Below are 4,881 nucleotides of genomic sequence, written 5' to 3'. Positions count from 1 at the left end.
CTAGGAAGGTTAGGAGACGTTGGGTGTTGTAAGACCCAAGGACAGCCTGCCGGTGGACAAGCCCCTCCAAACCCATGGCCGCACAAAGAGTAATATTATCCCCCCCGTTGGCCAGGAACCTCAGTGATGGCTCTTTGGCCAATGATGTTATGGCCTCTTTGCCTTCGTTTCTGCAGGTTGAAGCCAGCCTCATCCAGGAAGAGGTACTCATGAGGTCTGGCCATCGCGTCCAACTGTAATATCCTCTGAAAATGTGAAAGTGCACAGGTGTTCAGAACAACAGTCAATCAGGTAGCATAGTATTGTCCAGAAGTAATGTAGGCCACTGAGCAACACAGTATGTTCACTAACTGTACTGTGAACATGGATGTATACTTACTTGCACATACTCGTAACGTAGGTCTTTGTGTCGTGCAGAGTTTCGCTCAAAGGGAACCCTATAGACTTGTTTCATCCGCATCTTTTGGCGCCGGAGAACTCGGTCTATTGTGGCCAAGCTGACATCATCAATGCCCTCAAAGTTCACATTATCGGCAATGACTTTGTCTCTGATCTCCCGGAGTCTGATGAGGTTGTTCTCACGAACCATATCCACAATGAGGGTTTCTTGTGCCGCTGTAAATATGGCAACCCTCCCACCTCTATGTGGCATTCTTTCAACTCTGAAGAAAGAAACGTGTTGTCAATTGACATGTTTTACAATACAGTAACAACTGATTTGAAACTAATAGACTACTTTCAAAGGCTTGTAAAATTGTATTGTGACAAAGAAAGCAATAGAGTACAATACCTGTTGTGTTGTCTGAATGCCCTGATAATGGTGGCCACGGTGAACCTACTCAGGTTTGGACGGACTCTTAGTCCTGCTTCAGCCATTGTCATGCCATGGACAATGACATGGTCAATGACTGTTGCTCGCATCCCGTCCGTAATGATGGTGCGAGGTTGTCTTGCTCTCCCTCCTGGACCTTCTCTCCCTTGTTGGCCTCCTCCTCTTCTTCCTTGGCCTGCTCCTCTTCCTCGTTGGCCTCCTCCTCTTCCTCCCTGGCCTGCTCCTCTTCCTCGTTGGCCTCCTCCTCCCTGGCCTGCTCCTCTGACTCGATTACCTCTTCCCCTGACTCTGCCTTCATCCACTGTGTTTGTTTGGAATCTTCAGCAAACTGTGCACTCTGAACTTGCTTTTATACATGTGGTCACAGCATTAGCAACAGGTGTTTTCAATTTTGAGTTGTTGTGTGTAATGAATGACGCCAGGTGTGTTCATTTTGTTCAAATATTGCTGACTGTGGCAAGCATTTTGCATCACATGAGCTTTCATTTGAGAATATAAGCAGAGTTCTTTTGCAACTTGTGTTTTAGCAAGGAAAAATGTGTTAAGATTTATGTGAACGGAGGATTGTGTTTTGTGAATTGTGTCTTCATGTGAAATGTGTTTATGATATTGGAAAATGATGGCTAGATTTAGTAAATGTGTTTAGACAACTGGTCATTTGGTTTAGAGGATTGGCTTTTGTGTGTTAGCATTTGAGAAAAACTGTAATACACTGTCATTGACTAAAATAAAGATAATTCCAGTTGAAAGTTAAGATCTTGTCCACAGGAGGTTTCATGTTATATTAAACATTAAAGGAGAAATATTTGTGATTACTTTGCCTAATGGAGTGTCCATCATGTTATACTTGGGCACAGACCTTTGAGGCAAATGAACAGATGCTGCTGCAGGATATTTGTTCCTATGCAGGGTTACACAGCAGCTGCTCTTTACTTGTTAAAGAGTTGGGATTTTCCCATAGTAGACATAGATACAAGAAAATGAGCACTTTCTCCTGATTTGAAGGGATGCACTTGAGGGAAATAAAACAATTTCACTTATTTAGGAAGAGATCATGGATGGCAAGGCAAAAGCAATGAAAACATTTAATGAGAAAGGACCACTGCTGTTTCTCTGTTAATGCAGTTTATCAGTTTTTGGCTGATGCATCTTTTGGTCCCTTTAAACAGTGTCAGCAAAACCAAGGAGGAAAAACGAAACAAACACATAGGTTTCTGGGAATCAGCATTGCAGAGAACCTGACATGGCCATCTGAAAGAAATACTAACAGACCCCTTGAATACCTCCCACAGTGTCCCACAATGTGGGCATGTGTGTTCCCTCATTTTGACCTCATTTATACCAGGGTACTTTCTTCTTGCAAAGCACTGAGGCGGTAAGTGTCCAGAAGAAGGCTCTTAATTATTCACTATCACCAGATCTCTACTGTACAGAGACACATTGTCATATTGTGACCCAGGATGCCTTTCTCCGTTCACTATGGACTGTCTCTCATGTGTTTAACCATGCTGCTGTTCCATGTTGCACAAGGTGAGTGGGTGATTACTACTTGATTTCTAGATTCTTTAAAGGGCAACTTAAACGTTTCATAAATGAATCTATCAATTTCTGTTGTGTAGAAAGGAGGATTTCTGTGAAATGTCCACAGGAAGTTTTTTGTGTTGTATTAAACATTAATGGAGAAATCTTTTTTTTTTTTGAGTCCATCATGTGAAGACCTTTGAGACAAATAAAGAACAGATGCTGCTGCAGGATTTTTTCCTAAAACAGTGCTTTAGAAAGCTTTGGAAAAATGCACATGGGAGAAAACAAACAATTTTAAAACCTAACTTCTATTTGTACTTGTTAATATACCTAACATTCCTTACTTTTGGGTAGTAAATGAAACTAGCAACATATTTTAGATTTTTACAGTAAATAGTCATCCTGAAAGAATATTTACCTGTTCAATTAATAAAATGATTCTCTGTTGTTGTGTGCTTTGTAGGGCAACACAAAAAGTATCGGTCCAATCATGTTGTTCCCAACTGCTGCTCAACAACCTCAGATGCCACCATTACAGAACCTGTCATTGCCTGCTACCTACAGGGGGAAAACACATTTCCTACTTGTAAAGTAAAGGCCTACATGTAAGAAAATCATTCAAACATTTTTGTGTTTGTGGGGAGGAGTCTCACACTGTGCCCTTACTCAGTTGATTACAGGGCCGGCCCGTGGCATAGGCGACAGGTGGTTACCTATGGCGCTTAAATGTCTGGGGGCGCCGCAAGAGAAGGTTTTCGACTTGGCACAAATCATCTCAGCCCAGCTGTTCTGACACCGGCATAGGCCGTGATAGCAAGTAAGTGCACCTCGCGGCTGTGTAGAGAATATAAACATCTAAAACCTGAGGTGCAGACTTGCTCTGTTTGGGACTGTGAGCAGCACTTTACTGCAGCTGCTGAAGTTAATGTGTGTAGATTTGTGGTGAGTGCTTTCCAGTTGGTTTCGGTTTCACATGCTACATGCAGTCTGTCGGTCAAACGGTCTGAAGGGGATTATTCCAGCGGAGCAATAAGTAGCCTAATGCACAGCAGAGTATAGGGCAGGTAGAATTAAAAGATGTTATGAATTCTCATCAAATGATGACGTTAGTCTCTTAATATTAGCCTGCTCTTTTTTTCGACACAGATGTGGGAGAGATTCTGAATGTGCAGAATGTTCTGAACATGAGCAGAAAACCTGCTCAAACACAGGATTTATTAAAGTCCAGGAATATATAACTATAAGTTATTTGAGGTGAAAAGGTGCCACATGCACATCCCCATGCAAAAGACACAAAAGAGGAGGGAAGACTGAATCATGCCTGCAGGTGTGCTGACTCAGCAAGGATTTTATTAAATTAGAAAAGTTGACCTACAGGAGAAATATCGGCTATTTAAAAACAATAGCTATATAATGTCTGAAAGCCTTACTGCATTATTCATTTTTTATATTTTGAATAGTCACCTACTTTTCCACTAGAAATTGAGGCAGAAAAGGCACACATTTTCACCAGAATGCAGGAAATGAAGTCCCCAATGCTTTAAATTTTCTGAGGGAGTACCCCCAGACCCTCCTCTTTATTTGAGTCATCTCCACTATTGAAACTAAACCAATGCTCTTGTATTTCTAGGAATCTAAGACATACTGCAAGTAAACAGTCTCTGGGTTGACTCACAGTTTCCGGAGGGGAATAGGTTTGGCTATGATGTTGAGGTTGACAAGTATGCTTATCACACTTACTCATTATTGACCATGATTACTGACTTGACTTTTCATCTATACATGCTAAAATTGTGAATTTGGCTGCTGAACGTTTAAAAAAATTATTGAGGAAAGGGGAGCGATGGCCCCAACCCCTGAGGTGCACTTTTTAGGGTTGGGCAAAGGGGGGGCGCCGATTTAAAATCTCGCCTAGGCCACCAACATTGCCACGGCCGGCCCTGGTTGATTATGAGCAGACAAGAATAATGTGAGTGAGAGAGAGGGGCCATCAGAAACACTGGCAAAACGTGATAGTTCATCTTGCCTTAACACTACGTAACACACTTTTAGGAAAAGTCAGAGACTGGGGCACACAGCTTTAATATTCAGGGACTTGAATATTTAGTCATTATATACAATCAAAAAACAGCTGCGGGTAAATTTGACCCATTGGTGGTTCTAGTGTTAAGTTAGATGAGAAGATAAAAACCATTTTAGCTGTAACTTTTTCTAGTCTTTGTCCAAAGCTGAGCAAATATTTATTTACACATATTTACATATTTACTGCACAGACATGAGTGTGATATCAATCTTATTATCTTGTCTTGGCAAAAACATAGGACATTCGCTTTTCTTCACAAAACAACAATTGTATCGTCCACAAACACATGACGACACTGAGATATCATTTTGAGACTTTGTGGACCCAAATTGACTGTTGTGGAACTGAAGATATTTTTATTGTTCAAGCACAGTCATCATATTTTCTAACTATCGGTGGGAATCTCTTCTTGCTACATAAGTGTTTCTTCCTGTCTCTTACC

General features: G+C 41.3%; 1 long non-coding RNA gene across 2 annotated transcripts in view; it reads left to right on the top strand.

The window, feature by feature from the left end:
• The first annotated feature begins 2,817 nt into the window (after positions 1-2,817).
• LOC123983147 overlaps positions 2,818-4,881 on the top strand; it is a 4,852-nt gene continuing 2,788 nt past the window's right edge. The window contains exons 1-2 of one of the 2 annotated variants that reach the window (XR_006828140.1): positions 2,818-2,947; positions 3,027-3,173. This is a non-coding gene — a long non-coding RNA (uncharacterized LOC123983147). Of the gene's footprint in view, positions 3,174-4,881 lie in introns of both variants that reach the window. The other variant, XR_006828139.1, reaches the window with a different exon arrangement.

This window comes from Micropterus dolomieu, linkage group LG14, assembly GCF_021292245.1.
Source record: "Micropterus dolomieu isolate WLL.071019.BEF.003 ecotype Adirondacks linkage group LG14, ASM2129224v1, whole genome shotgun sequence".
NCBI classification, from domain to species: domain Eukaryota; kingdom Metazoa; phylum Chordata; class Actinopteri; order Centrarchiformes; family Centrarchidae; genus Micropterus; species Micropterus dolomieu.
Note: the sequence above shows the minus strand (reverse complement) of the source record. Positions and strands in the feature narration are given on the sequence as shown.